The sequence below is a fragment of the Rhipicephalus microplus genome, unplaced genomic scaffold (genome assembly GCF_043290135.1).
Source record: "Rhipicephalus microplus isolate Deutch F79 unplaced genomic scaffold, USDA_Rmic scaffold_522, whole genome shotgun sequence".
NCBI classification, from domain to species: Eukaryota; Metazoa; Arthropoda; class Arachnida; order Ixodida; family Ixodidae; genus Rhipicephalus; species Rhipicephalus microplus.
The window spans coordinates 2,501-17,500 of NW_027465082.1; the positions used below are offsets into that span (position 1 = coordinate 2,501).

General features: G+C 62.5%; 2 non-coding genes across 2 annotated transcripts; both read right to left on the minus strand.

Moving 5' to 3' along the window:
* Positions 1-247: 247 nt before the first annotated feature.
* On the minus strand, positions 248-400 carry LOC142795002 (5.8S ribosomal RNA). The gene has a single exon (XR_012892685.1). It is a non-coding gene; the product is annotated as a 5.8S ribosomal RNA (ribosomal RNA).
* A 1,719-nt stretch (positions 401-2,119) lies between these two features.
* LOC142795008 (small subunit ribosomal RNA) lies at positions 2,120-3,934 on the minus strand. The gene has a single exon (XR_012892690.1). It is a non-coding gene; the product is annotated as a small subunit ribosomal RNA (ribosomal RNA).
* Between the last annotated feature and the right edge of the window lie 11,066 nt (positions 3,935-15,000).

Genomic DNA, 15,000 nt, shown 5'->3' on the forward strand with positions numbered 1-15,000 from the left:
CCCTGCAGGCTTCCTTCCGACTCGAAGTCCTGCGGCGGTCTCAACGAGGTGCCACATCCTCAATGCAGTCGGTCGCCCCCGTTTCGGTTGGGCTCTGGCACGACGGTCGCCACCGTCTCGCCCTTGAGTGGCCGCTGTTGGCGCTCGCTGTGAGGTGTTCAGCGTGCTGTCCGTGTTGCCGACGCGGTCAAAACGAGTCGACGGCTCACGTTCCCTTGTGCGCCGAAGGCTCTCTTGATATGTGATCCGACCCTCAGACAGACGAAGCCAAGGGAAGACCCAAGGCCGCAATGTGCGTTCAAAGAATCAGTGCTCAGTGTGTCCTGCAATTCACACCAAGTCTCGCAGCTGGCTGCGTTCTTCATCGACCCGAGAACCGAGTGATCCACCGCTTAGAGTCGTGAAAAAGTGTTTGTTCAATTCCGTACAGTCAAAACCAAACGTTTCTGGCACTCGGCCAAACAGTGGCCAAGAAGGGCGCTTTTCAGCGCACGCTTGGACTCCAAAACTCTGCCGCGCCTTTTTCGGCTGCCGCAAATCGAGCAAACGGTGTGTTTCGGACGGCGTTTCGCTTTCGCTACTTGCGAGTGCTTTCGTGGTCCACCCCTCTATAAATACTCGGGAGGCGTCGAAGCCGGTTCTCCAAGCCGGACCCGTAGGTATCGTTGTGTGCTCGCTCTCATTGGCCCGCCTAACCAGAAAATGCCTGCGGTACACCCATTTGGATAAGAGTGCACGCAGATGCGGGCCTCGACGGCTACACATTTCCTCGGGCGGCCGCCTCCCGGCCTCCGTGGAGCGCGGGATGCACGGTCCCATCGACAAGCCTCTCCCGTTTTTACCGTGGCGTCGCGGTTCACCACGGCAGGCGGGTCGGTCTCCTCCGCATAAAAAGGGGGACCCCCGCTTTTTGTTCCACGAAATCGCACAAGCTTTTTTCGCATCCACGGTTTGCCACCGCACACCAAAATGCCGATCCGGCTGCCTACTTTAGCCAACAGGTGGAGCCAGGCGCGCCGTACTTGCGCGGCACTTCCCACGTCCACCGAAGTCGGTGCCAAGGACCACTTTCGGCGCCGGAGCCGCGTACGAGCCTACTCGAGGCGGAAGAACGAAGCCAGCAAGGGCCTGGCCGCAAGTGCGTTCAATTGTCGGGACGTCCAAGTCCCTCGTTCTTCCGTGCTTCCTCTTTCGGCAAGTCGTTGCGGCACCTTCCCAAAGCGCGCAGACCCGCTAATCGCGACGAGCGCGACGTGGCCGTGCCGCCTTTCCCTCGGCAGCAAGCAAAACGCCTGGCAACGTCGACGCTCCCCTAACCGCGATCTCGCACCGTGTTTCGTGTGGCGAATTCAAAAGCCGGCCGGCGCTGCTGCAACCATTACGGTCGGTACGCATACGCCGCGGAGGGCGGGACGGTCATCGGAGCGTGCGGTTCCTCCATCGAGTACTGCGCACCTCGGCCGTCGCATCGCCGTGCCATGACCGGCCGCGCGTCAACGCGAACCGGTGCCAGCGAGATCCCTCGCCTGCAAGAACCGACCGGCAGCCTCCGTCACCCGAGGACGCGGAGGCGCTTGCCGCGGACGGCGGGACGGTATGCACTGGTGCACAGCGGACCCGTCACATCGCCAGTTCCTTGACCGACCGCCGACGCTTGTGCCGTTCCTCTCGTACTTGGCAGTCGCCGCGCGATTGTCGGGTCTCGTTCTTGCACGCTCGAACGGTCGGGAGGGCACTCGGCTGGCGTTTCGGGAACGCGCAGCCTCGCCTTCTACCGACGTAACCACGACTCGCCGTTCGCGCTCCGCCGCTCCTGTTTACAGTACTAGGCGGTCCCGCAGCGGTCGGGTCGCGCATTTCGAGCGCTTCGAGCCACGGTGCAGTGGCGGGTCGAAAGCCGACCTATGAGTGCGTTGCGCCGTTTGTACCCGCGTCCGCCACCTGGCCGACCGTCCAAGGTCGCGGTGTTGGCGTCCGCTGGGCGCAACAATTTGTCACGGGGTGCCGCTCCACATTCAGGCAGCCCCGTGGGGAAAAGCCGACCCCGCGTCCAAACGGGGTCAGCGGCAGAAAGTGTCGGGCGCAGACGCAGCTGAGGCGCTCACCCTTCACAATCCGTTAATGATCCTTCCGCAGGTTCACCTACGGAAACCTTGTTACGACTTTTACTTCCTCTAAATGATCAAGTTTGGTCATCTTTCCAACAGACCGGCGCAACCGAAAGGCCGCGCCGGACATCGGTCCGAAGACCTCACTAAATCATTCAATCGGTAGTAGCGACGGGCGGTGTGTACAAAGGGCAGGGACGTAATCAACGCGAGCTTATGACTCGCGCTTACTGGGAATTCCTCGTTCAAGGGGAACAATTGCAAGCCCCTATCCCAATCACGAAAGAAGTTCCACGGGTTACCCAGTCTTTTCAGACAGGGATAAAGACACGCTGCTTCCTTCAGTGTAGCGCGCGTGCGGCCCCGGACATCTAAGGGCATCACAGACCTGTTATTGCTCTGTTTCGTGCGGCTAGGAGCCGCTTGTCCCTCTAAGAAGGTTGTAAGGTGCTGGGAACCCCGCACCTATTTAATAGGCTAGAGTCTCGTTCGTTATCGGAATTAACCAGACAAATCGCTCCACCAACTAAGAACGGCCATGCACCACCATCCACCGAATCAAGAAAGAGCTCTCAATCTGTCAATCCTCCCAGTGTCCGGGCCGGGTAAGTTTTCCCGTGTTGAGTCAAATTAAGCCGCAGGCTCCACTCCTGGTGGTGCCCTTCCGTCAATTCCTTTAAGTTTCAGCTTTGCAACCATACTTCCCCCGGAACCCAAATACTTTGGTTTCCCGGAAGCTGCCCGCCGAGTCATTTGAGTAACTCAGGCGGATCGCTGGTTGGCATCGTTTATGGTCAGAACTAGGGCGGTATCTGATCGCCTTCGAACCTCTGACTTTCGTTCTTGATCAATGAAAACATTCTTGGCAAATGCTTTCGCAGTAGTTCGTCTTGCGACGGTCCAAGAATTTCACCTCTAGCGCCGCAATACGAATGCCCCCGTCCGTCCCTCTTAATCATTACCTCGTATTCCAAAAACCAACAGAACAGAAACGAGGTCTTGTTCTATTATTCCATGCAAGTTTATTCAGGCGACTCGCCTGCGTTGAGCACTCTAATTTTTTCAAAGTAAAAGCACCGGCCATCTCGAGGCACACAATGAAGTGCACCAAGAAAGAACCGGCATGATGTTCAGTCCGAGCCGTCGCATCGGGTAGATGCACTACTCGTCTGGAACTGAGATCCAACTACGAGCTTTTTAACCGCAGCAGCTTTAGTATACGCTATTGGAGCTGGAATTACCGCGGCTGCTGGCACCAGACTTGCCCTCCAATTGATCCTCGTTAAAGGATTTAGAGTGTACTCATTTCAATTACGGGGCCTCAAAAGAGTCCCGTATTGTTATTTTTCGTCACTACCTCCCCGTGCCGGGAGTGGGTAATTTGCGCGCCTGCTGCCTTCCTTGGATGTGGTAGCCGTTTCTCAGGCTCCCTCTCCGGAATCGAACCCTGATTCTCCGTTACCCGTAACAACCATGGTAAGCAAGTAACCTACCATCGAAAGTTGATAAGGCAGACACTTGAAAGAAACGTCGCCGGCTCGTGGCCATGCGATCAGCACAAAGTTATCCAGAGTCACCACACAATACGGGCCGAAACCCGATCGATCTTGGTCTAATAAAAGCACCCGTTACCCAAAGGGCTCCAGGCTCACTGCATGTATTAGCTCTAGAATTGCCACAGTTATCCAAGTAGGAAGAAACGATCTAAGGAACCATAACTGATTTAATGAGCCATTCGCGGTTTCGCCTTATTTCGGCATGTACTTAGACATGCATGGCTTAATCTTTGAGACAAGCATATGATTACTGGCAGGATCAACCAGGTAATCGTTCGACTGCGCGTCCGTCCTCGCCTTCGGCGGGCCGGACGCAGTCTGTGTGCGGCGGAGGCCACCTTCAGGCGCCCCAACACGCTTATTTTGCACTCCGAGATGACGGCGTTCGAGCTCGCTACGGCACAACCTTCCCGAAAGACGAGTGGGAGCCGTGCGGCAAGAAGCACGTTCATGCTCGCTCTTTTTCGTTGCATCGACTCGGTCGCGCCGTGCGGGTTGCCCAAGCCCGCTGCACTGTCGGTGGACCGGCCGGAACTAGCAACGGAGCCGAGACTGCAAAGCCGCCAGACGACGGGTCACGCCCGCGTCTTCGGCGCTTTCGCATCTGAATCGCCCGAGGACGACACGGAACACACCTCGATATCGTGGTAAAACGGCACCGTCCGACAACCAGCCCCTAACGCATCAAGCGGATGAGGCTGCAGACGACTGCCGTGGATTCCCCTGGAGCAGACCCGAGGACACGCTTGACGAGGCCGAAGCCCGCCGCATATCAGACACCCGGTCGCTTTCGCGTACGCCGCTCACGAGAACCCCCACATAATAGCAGCGATAAGTACCCAGACCTCCTTGGGCACTAATACGAGCGTACTCGAGAAAATTTCACCGCGGGTGTGCCCCGAAACGTGTGGCACGTTGAGCGTGCCACAAGTCTACGTCGCTCTCAAACCCGCCGAGGTCGTAGAATTTGCGACCCTACTCACGAAATTCCCACCGAGGATACGGCCGCAAACGTACCGCACCTTGGGTAGGCCACGAGTTTGTGCAACACTACGCTGACGGCACAGCACCGAGGTCGTGCGCGCACGCACGGGAAAATTCCGCCGCGGTTTCTGCCGAAAACGTGAGGCACCACGACTCTCCGCAAGTTCGCGTCGACTGCGAAAGACCGAAGTCGTGAACGACGTGTCCGCTACTCGCCGCCGACACGCTGGACACCAAACGTACAACGACTCGACGGCGTCGTAGAGGCCCACGACGCGGTTTTCCTTAACGACGTCTCGGCGTGGCACCGACAGGTTAGAACGGCCGACCAACGTTCCCTGTCCGCCGTTCGGCTCAGTCGAAGGGCTCGGCGACTTCGGCAACGCTGCGAAGCCGCACGGTGACGCACGCCATGTCCCCATTTTTTTTTTTTTTTCTTTCTGCGTCTGCCGGGGTGCCCCTATAATAGCAGCGATAAGCACCCAGACCGCCGTGGGTCGCTCGCCCCGGCTGACGTGGTTTTTCGTACTCCTGCGGCGGTCGCCGTCAAGCACGTCCAAATACGCTACTTTCGTGGGCGCATTCACGCTCTTTCGCTTCGCCGGAGTGCCAGCACTCACTCTGCCAAAAACGGCGAACATCCGAGCGGCGGTTCCCACTTTTGCGTCGGCGTCGCAAACCCCGCCCCGGCAGACGAGGTTTGCCGTACTCGTGCGACGGTGGCCGGCGGGCACGTCGAAAGACGCCGATATCGTGCGCGAATTGGCGCACCTTGGCTTCACCGGAGTGCCGCCACTGACTCCTCCAAAAACGGCGAAGATCCGAGCGGCGCTTCCCACTTTCGCATCGGCGTCCCGAACTCCGCCCCGGCTGACGCGGTTTACCGTACTCGTGCGACGGTCGCCGGCGAGCACGTGGAAAGACGCCGATATCGTGCCCGAATCGGCTCCGTTCGGCTTCGCCGGAGTGCCAGCACTGGCTCGGCGAAAGACGACGAACATCCGAGCGACGGTTCTCACTATTGCGTACGCGTCGCAAACCCCGCCCCGGCAGACGCACTTTGCCGTACTCGTGCGACGGTCGCCGGCGAGCACGTAGAAAGACGCCGATATCGTGCCGGAATCGGCCCCGTTTGGCTTCGCCGGAGTGCCAGCACTCACTCGGCCACAAACGGCGAACATCCGAGCGGCGGTTCCCACTTAGCCGTCGGCGTCCCGAACTCCGCCCCGGCAGACGCGGTTGCCGAGCTCGTGCGACTAGCGACCGCGAAGCCGTCTCGCGACGCCGCTTTCGTGCGCGGCTCCCACTGCGACCTGGGTCACCCGAGGTCGACGAGCAAGAAAGAATGTCGAAAAAAATTTTTTTTTTTTTTGCGTCTGCCGGGGTGCCCCTATAATAGCAGCGATAAGCACCCAGACCGCCATGGGTCGCTCGCCCCGGCTGACGTGGTTTTTCGTTTTCCTGCGGTGGTCGTCGTCAAGCACGTCCAAACACGCCACTTTCGTGGGCGCATTCGCGCTCTTTCGCTTCGCCGGAGTGCCAGCACTCACTCTGCCAAAAACGGCGAACATCCTAGTGGCGGTTCCCACTTTTGCGTCGGCGTCGCCAACCCCGCCCCGGCATACGCGGTTTGCCGTACTCGTGCGGCGGTGGCCGGCGGGCACGTCGAAAGACACCGATATCGTGCGCGAGTCGATGCTTCTTGGTCTCGCAGGAGGGCCGCCACTCACTCCTGCAAAAACGGCGAAGATCCGAGCGGCGCTTCCCACTTTTTCGTCGGCATCGCAAACCTCGCCCCGGCAGACGCGCTTTGCCGTACTCGTGCGACGGTCGCCGGCGAGCACGTCGAAATACGCCGATATCGTGCCCGAATCGGCCCCGTTTCGCTTCGCCGGAGTGCCAGCACTCACTCGGCCAAAAACGGCGAACATCCGAGCAGCGGTACCCACTTAGCCGTCGGCATCCCGAACTCCGCGCCGGCTGACGCGGTTGCCGAGCTCGTGCGACTAGCGACCGCGAACGCGTCTCGCGACGCCGCTTTCGTGCGCGGCTCCCATTGCGACCTGGGTTACCCGAGCTCGACCAGCAAAAAAGAAGGTCGAAAAAAATTTTTTTTTTTCTGCGTCTGCCGGGGTGCCCCTATAATAGCAGCGATAAGCACCCAGACCGCCGTGGGTCGCTCGCCCCGGCTGACGTGGTTTTTCGTACTCCTGCAGCGGTCGCCGTCAAGCACGTCCAAATACGCCACTTTCGTGGGCGCTTTCGCGCTCTTTCGCGTCGCCGGTGTGCCAGCACTCACTCTGCCAAAAACGGCGAACATCCTAGTGGCGGTTCCCACTTTTGCGTCGGCGTCGCCAACCCCGCCCCGGCATACGCGGTTTGCCGTACTCGTGCGGCGGTGGCCGGCGGGCACGTCGAAAGACACCGATATCGTGCGCGAGTCGATGCTTCTTGGTCTCGCAGGAGGGCCGCCACTCACTCCTGCAAAAACGGCGAAGATCCGAGCGGCGCTTCCCACTTTTTCGTCGGCATCGCAAACCTCGCCCCGGCAGACGCGCTTTGCCGTACTCGTGCGACGGTCGCCGGCGAGCACGTCGAAATACGCCGATATCGTGCCCGAATCGGCCCCGTTTCGCTTCGCCGGAGTGCCAGCACTCACTCGGCCAAAAACGGCGAACATCCGAGCAGCGGTACCCACTTAGCCGTCGGCATCCCGAACTCCGCGCCGGCTGACGCGGTTGCCGAGCTCGTGCGACTAGCGACCGCGAACGCGTCTCGCGACGCCGCTTTCGTGCGCGGCTCCCATTGCGACCTGGGTTACCCGAGCTCGACCAGCAAAAAAGAAGGTCGAAAAAAAATTTTTTTTTTCTGCGTCTGCCGGGGTGCCCCTATAATAGCAGCGATAAGCACCCAGACCGCCGTGGGTCGCTCGCCCCGGCTGACGTGGTTTTTCGTACTCCTGCAGCGGTCGCCGTCAAGCACGTCCAAATACGCCACTTTCGTGGGCGCTTTCGCGCTCTTTCGCGTCGCCGGTGTGCCAGCACTCACTCTGCCAAAAACGGCCAACATCCGAGCGGCGGTTCCCACTTTTGCGTCGGCGTCGTAAACCCCGCCCCGGCAGACGCGGTTTGCCCTACTCGTTCGACGGTCGCCGGCGAGCGCGTCGAAAGACGCCGATATCGTGCGCTAATTGGCGCTCCTTGGCTTCTCCGGAGTGCCGCCACTCACTCCTCCAAAAACGGCGAAGATCCGAGCGGCGTTCTCCACTTTCGCATCGGCGTCCCGAACTCCGCCCGGGCTGACGCGGTTTACCGTACTCGTGCGACGGTCGCCGCCGGGCACGTCGAAAGACGCCGATATCGTGCCGTAATCGGCCCCGTTTGGCTTCGCCCGAGTGCCAGCACTCACTCGGCCAAAAACGGCGAACATCCGAGCAGCGTTTCCCACTTTCGCATCGGCGTCCCGAAGCCCGCCCCGGCAGACGCGGTTTGCCCTACTCGAGCGACGGTCGCCGGCGATCACGTCGAAAGGCGCCGAATTCGTGCACGAATCGATGCTTCTTGGTCTCGCAGGAGGGCCGCCACTCACTCCTGCAAAAACGGCGAAGATCCGAGTTGCGCTTCCCACTTTTTCGTCGGCGTCCCGAACTACGCCCCGGCTGACGCGGTTTACCGTACTCGTGCGACGGTCGCCGGCGGGCACTTCAAAATACGCCGATTTCGTGGGCGCATTCACGCTGTTTCGCTTCCCCGGAGTGCCAACACTCACTCTGCCGAAAGCGGCGATCATCCGAGCGGCGGTTCCCACTTTTGCGTCGGCTTCGCAAACGGCGCCCCGGCAGACGCGCTCGTGCGACGTACTCGTGCGACGGTCGCCGGCGAGCACGTCGAAAGACGCCGATATCGTGCTCGAATCGACCCCGTTTCGCTTCGCCGGAGTGCTGCCAGTCACGGCGCAGAAAACGGCGAACAAGTGTTTTTTTTTTTTTTTTTCCTAGAATTTGTGTTATAGAAGGCACATTTGATATCGGACGATAATTTTCAACTTTATCACGCGCACCGATTTTCGTGTAGAGGTTTGCAAGTTTATGGGAATTTCTCCACTTGGAATAATGCGATTTAGTAGTACTACGAGAACTTCATGGATGTACTCAAGGGTACGGGGCAAGTCAGTTACGTCAACACCTGCAGATTTTTTACACTTCAAACTGAAAATTGTTGGTTGTGAGTCCTCGTGTGATATTAAAGGCCGATTCGCTAACACATAGAACAAAGAAAGAAAGGAAGAAAAAACGCCCGCGCTCGCTCAAGAAACCTGGGTTCGCAACAAGTGGCAACAACAAGCAACCGAGCGAGTGCGCCAAAACCCGTGGCGGCCGAACAAACGCGAAGTCCCAACCGCGTCAGCCGGGGCGGCACGGGACAGGAAAAATCACTTCAGCCGGGGCGGCGGGGCACCGAATAAACCTCGTCACCTCGTCGCAGGATAAAAGAGGAAACAAAAAGTCTAAACAGCGTCTGCTGGAGCGAATGCGTAATAAAACAACAACAACAACAAAAAAAAACACCCGCGCTCAAGAAGTCTGCAATCCTCACAAAAGGCGACTGTGACCGAGCAGCGTCAGCCGGGGCCGTGCGGAAACGGAAAAACCGCGACTACCGGGGCGTCGAGGCACCGAAAAATCCACTTCAGCCGCGGCGAAAAAAAAAACAAAAAGAAAGACGGAGGGGGGGGGGGGAACCACGTCTGCCGGGGCGAAGGAAAAAAAAAACGCGTCTGCCGGGGCGAGCCCGGGTGCGGCACCACCGGGAAAACTGTGGCAAACAGACATGGCGATCGAGTGAGTGGGCCGCCAGCCAGGCTCAGCCAAAAAGTGCAAAGTCCGAACTGCGTCAGCCGGGGCGGCAAAAACCGCGTCAGCCGGGGCGGCGCAAAAAACCGCGTCTGCCGGGGCGGCACGAAACCGCGTCAGCCGGGGCGGGGCGAAAACTGCGTCAGCCGGGGCGAAAAGAAAAAAAAAAAACGCGTCTGCCGGGGCAAGCCCGGGTGCGGCACCACCGGGAAAACTGTGGCAAACAGACATGGCGATCGAGTGAGTGGGCCGCCAGCCAGGCACAGCCGAAAAGTGCAAAGTCCGAACCGTGTCAGCCGGGGCGACGCAAAAACCGCGTCAGCCGGGGCGGCGCGAAAACCGCGTCAGCCGGGGCGGCACGAAACCGCGTCAGCCGGGGCGGCGCGAAAACTGCGTCAGCCGGGGCGGCGCGAAAACCTCGTCAGCCGGGGCGAGCGAAAAGGGGGGGGGGGGGGGAACCACGTCTGCCGGGGCGAAAGAAAAAAAAAACGCGTCTGCCGGGGCGAGCCCGGGTGCGGCACCACCGGGAAGACTGTGGCAAACAGACATGGCGATCGAGTGAGTGGGCCGCCAGCCAGGCTCAGCCCAAAAAGTGCCAAGTCCGAACTGCGTCAGCCGGGGCGGCAAAAACCGCGTCAGCCGGGGCGGCGCGAAAACCGCGTCTGCCGGGGCGGCGCGAAAACTGCGTCAGCCGGGGCGAGCCCGGGTGCGGCACCACCGGGAAAACTGTGGCTAACAGACATGGCGATCGAGTGAGTGGGCCACCAGCCAGGCTCAGCCAAAAAGTGCCAAGTCCGAACTGCGTCAGCCGGGGCGGCAAAAACCGCGTCAGCCGGGGCGGCGCAAAAAAACCGCGTCTGCCGGGGCGGCACGAAACCGCGTCAGCCGGGGCGGCGCGAAAACTGCGTCAGCCGGGGCGAAAGAAAAAAAAAAACGCGTCTGCCGGGGCGAGCCCGGGTGCGGCACCACCGGGAAAACTGTGGCAAACAGACATGGCGATCGAGTGAGTGGGCCGCCAGCCAGGCACAGCCGAAAAGTGCTAAGTCCGAACTGCGTCTGCCGGGGCGGCACGAAACCGCGTCAGCCGGGGCGGCGCGAAAACCGCGTCTGCCGGGGCGGCACGAAACCGCGTCAGCCGGGGCGGCGCGAAAACTGCGTCAGCCGGGGCGAGCCCGGGTGCGGCACCACCGGGAAAACTGTGGCAAACAGACATGGCGATCGAGTGAGTGGGCCGCCAGCCAGGCACAGCCGAAAAGTGCTAAGTCCGAACTGCGTCTGCCGGGGCGGCACGAAACCGCGTCAGCCGGGGCGGCGCGAAAACCGCGTCTGCCGGGGCGGCACGAAACCGCGTCAGCCGGGGCGGCGCGAAAACTGCGTCAGCCGGGGCGAGCCCGGGTGCGGCACCACCGGGAAAACTGTGGCAAACAGACATGGCGATCGAGTGAGTGGGCCGCCAGCCAGGCACAGCCGAAAAGTGCTAAGTCCGAACTGCGTCAGCCGGGGCGGCAAAAACCGCGTCAGCCGGGGCGGCGCAAAAAACCGCGTCTGCCGGGGCGGCACGAAACCGCGTCAGCCGGGGCGGCGCGAAAACTGCGTCAGCCGGGGCGAAAGAAAAAAAAAAAAACGCGTCTGCCGGGGCGAGCCCGGGTGCGGCACCACCGGGAAAACTGTGGCAAACAGACATGGCGATCGAGTGAGTGGGCCGCCAGCCAGGCACAGCCGAAAAGTGCTAAGTCCGAACTGCGTCTGCCGGGGCGGCACGAAACCGCGTCAGCCGGGGCGGCGCGAAAACCGCGTCTGCCGGGGCGGCACGAAACCGCGTCAGCCGGGGCGGCGCGAAAACTGCGTCAGCCGGGGCGAGCCCGGGTGCGGCACCACCGGGAAAACTGTGGCAAACAGACATGGCGATCGAGTGAGTGGGCCGCCAGCCAGGCACAGCCGAAAAGTGCTAAGTCCGAACTGCGTCTGCCGGGGCGGCACGAAACCGCGTCAGCCGGGGCGGCGCGAAAACCGCGTCTGCCGGGGCGGCGCGAAAACTGCGTCAGCCGGGGCGAGCCCGGGTGCGGCACCACCGGGAAAACTGTGGCAAACAGACATGGCGATCGAGTGAGTGGGCCGCCAGCCAGGCACAGCCGAAAAGTGCAAAGTCCGAACCGTGTCAGCCGGGGCGACGCAAAAACCGCGTCAGCCGGGGCGGCGCGAAAACCGCGTCAGCCGGGGCGGCACGAAACCGCGTCAGCCGGGGCGGCGCGAAAACTGCGTCAGCCGGGGCGGCGCGAAAACCTCGTCAGCCGGGGCGAGCGAAAAGGGGGGGGGGGGGGGAACCACGTCTGCCGGGGCGAAAGAAAAAAAAAACGCGTCTGCCGGGGCGAGCCCGGGTGCGGCACCACCGGGAAGACTGTGGCAAACAGACATGGCGATCGAGTGAGTGGGCCGCCAGCCAGGCTCAGCCCAAAAAGTGCCAAGTCCGAACTGCGTCAGCCGGGGCGGCAAAAACCGCGTCAGCCGGGGCGGCGCGAAAACCGCGTCTGCCGGGGCGGCGCGAAAACTGCGTCAGCCGGGGCGAGCCCGGGTGCGGCACCACCGGGAAAACTGTGGCTAACAGACATGGCGATCGAGTGAGTGGGCCACCAGCCAGGCTCAGCCAAAAAGTGCCAAGTCCGAACTGCGTCAGCCGGGGCGGCAAAAACCGCGTCAGCCGGGGCGGCGCAAAAAAACCGCGTCTGCCGGGGCGGCACGAAACCGCGTCAGCCGGGGCGGCGCGAAAACTGCGTCAGCCGGGGCGAAAGAAAAAAAAAAAACGCGTCTGCCGGGGCGAGCCCGGGTGCGGCACCACCGGGAAAACTGTGGCAAACAGACATGGCGATCGAGTGAGTGGGCCGCCAGCCAGGCACAGCCGAAAAGTGCTAAGTCCGAACTGCGTCTGCCGGGGCGGCACGAAACCGCGTCAGCCGGGGCGGCGCGAAAACCGCGTCTGCCGGGGCGGCACGAAACCGCGTCAGCCGGGGCGGCGCGAAAACTGCGTCAGCCGGGGCGAGCCCGGGTGCGGCACCACCGGGAAAACTGTGGCAAACAGACATGGCGATCGAGTGAGTGGGCCGCCAGCCAGGCACAGCCGAAAAGTGCTAAGTCCGAACTGCGTCTGCCGGGGCGGCACGAAACCGCGTCAGCCGGGGCGGCGCGAAAACCGCGTCTGCCGGGGCGGCACGAAACCGCGTCAGCCGGGGCGGCGCGAAAACTGCGTCAGCCGGGGCGAGCCCGGGTGCGGCACCACCGGGAAAACTGTGGCAAACAGACATGGCGATCGAGTGAGTGGGCCGCCAGCCAGGCACAGCCGAAAAGTGCTAAGTCCGAACTGCGTCAGCCGGGGCGGCAAAAACCGCGTCAGCCGGGGCGGCGCAAAAAACCGCGTCTGCCGGGGCGGCACGAAACCGCGTCAGCCGGGGCGGCGCGAAAACTGCGTCAGCCGGGGCGAAAGAAAAAAAAAACGCGTCTGCCGGGGCGAGCCCGGGTGCGGCACCACCGGGAAAACTGTGGCAAACAGACATGGCGATCGAGTGAGTGGGCCGCCAGCCAGGCACAGCCGAAAAGTGCTAAGTCCGAACTGCGTCTGCCGGGGCGGCACGAAACCGCGTCAGCCGGGGCGGCGCGAAAACCGCGTCTGCCGGGGCGGCACGAAACCGCGTCAGCCGGGGCGGCGCGAAAACTGCGTCAGCCGGGGCGAGCCCGGGTGCGGCACCACCGGGAAAACTGTGGCAAACAGACATGGCGATTGAGTGAGTGGGCCGCCAGCCAGGCACAGCCGAAAAGTGCTAAGTCCGAACTGCGTCTGCCGGGGCGGCACGAAACCGCGTCAGCCGGGGCGGCGCGAAAACCGCGTCTGCCGGGGCGGCACGAAACCGCGTCAGCCGGGGCGGCGCGAAAACTGCGTCAGCCGGGGCGAGCCCGGGTGCGGCACCACCGGGAAAACTGTGGCAAACAGACATGGCGATCGAGTGAGTGGGCCGCCAGCCAGGCACAGCCGAAAAGTGCTAAGTCCGAACTGCGTCTGCCGGGGCGGCACGAAACCGCGTCAGCCGGGGCGGCGCGAAAACCGCGTCTGCCGGGGCGGCACGAAACCGCGTCAGCCGGGGCGGCGCGAAAACTGCGTCAGCCGGGGCGAGCCCGGGTGCGGCACCACCGGGAAAACTGTGGCAAACAGACATGGCGATCGAGTGAGTGGGCCGCCAGCCAGGCACAGCCGAAAAGTGCAAAGTCCGAACCGTGTCAGCCGGGGCGACGCAAAAACCGCGTCAGCCGGGGCGGCGCGAAAACCGCGTCTGCCGGGGCGGCACGAAACCGCGTCAGCCGGGGCGGCGCGAAAACTGCGTCAGCCGGGGCGAGCCCGGGTGCGGCACCACCGGGAAAACTGTGGCAAACAGACATGGCGATCGAGTGAGTGGGCCGCCAGCCAGGCACAGCCGAAAAGTGCTAAGTCCGAACTGCGTCAGCCGGGGCGGCAAAAACCGCGTCAGCCGGGGCGGCGCAAAAAACCGCGTCTGCCGGGGCGGCACGAAACCGCGTCAGCCGGGGCGGCGCGAAAACTGCGTCAGCCGGGGCGAAAGAAAAAAAAAACGCGTCTGCCGGGGCGAGCCCGGGTGCGGCACCACCGGGAAAACTGTGGCAAACAGACATGGCGATCGAGTGAGTGGGCCGCCAGCCAGGCACAGCCGAAAAGTGCTAAGTCCGAACTGCGTCTGCCGGGGCGGCACGAAACCGCGTCAGCCGGGGCGGCGCGAAAACCGCGTCTGCCGGGGCGGCACGAAACCGCGTCAGCCGGGGCGGCGCGAAAACTGCGTCAGCCGGGGCGAGCCCGGGTGCGGCACCACCGGGAAAACTGTGGCAAACAGACATGGCGATTGAGTGAGTGGGCCGCCAGCCAGGCACAGCCGAAAAGTGCTAAGTCCGAACTGCGTCTGCCGGGGCGGCACGAAACCGCGTCAGCCGGGGCGGCGCGAAAACCGCGTCTGCCGGGGCGGCACGAAACCGCGTCAGCCGGGGCGGCGCGAAAACTGCGTCAGCCGGGGCGAGCCCGGGTGCGGCACCACCGGGAAAACTGTGGCAAACAGACATGGCGATTGAGTGAGTGGGCCGCCAGCCAGGCACAGCCGAAAAGTGCTAAGTCCGAACTGCGTCTGCCGGGGCGGCACGAAACCGCGTCAGCCGGGGCGGCGCGAAAACCGCGTCTGCCGGGGCGGCACGAAACCGCGTCAGCCGGGGCGGCGCGAAAACTGCGTCAGCCGGGGCGAGCCCGGGTGCGGCACCACCGGGAAAACTGTGGCAAACAGACATGGCGATCGAGTGAGTGGGCCGCCAGCCAGGCACAGCCGAAAAGTGCTAAGTCCGAACTGCGTCTGCCGGGGCGGCACGAAACCGCGTCAGCCGGGGCGGCGCGAAAACCGCGTCTGCCGGGGCGGCACGAAACCGCGTCAGCCGGGGCGGCGCGAAAACTGCGTCAGCC